We start from the raw sequence: 366 nt of genomic DNA on the forward strand, positions 1-366 counted from the left end.
TTATCTGAATTTCAAGGAGACACACCATCGTCCACGCCCGTGGCCAGTGCCTGGACATTCCGGGCTCTTAAAGACCATACCCTTGGCAAGGTGTCTCGTGTGGGTGCTTTCGAGGATCTGAACGGTCTGTTTCGCCGCGGGCTTTGTGTCTGCAAGGTGGGAGGGTTTATATATATCCTTTTTTATACGTTCCCAATACTGGTTCCAGTTTGCTGTATTTTGTTAAGATTGAGGGCGTGAGAAATCTAAAAAATGAAAAAAGAGTGAACTTTTAAAACATTTGCTGTCGCACCTATATTTATTTTTGTGAGCCTTTGGTTTCTGGGGAAAAATTGTAATTGTTTTGTTTTTTGAATAAGCTGTCTG

Source organism: Penaeus monodon, chromosome 28, assembly GCF_015228065.2.
Source record: "Penaeus monodon isolate SGIC_2016 chromosome 28, NSTDA_Pmon_1, whole genome shotgun sequence".
Classification (NCBI taxonomy): domain Eukaryota; kingdom Metazoa; phylum Arthropoda; class Malacostraca; order Decapoda; family Penaeidae; genus Penaeus; species Penaeus monodon.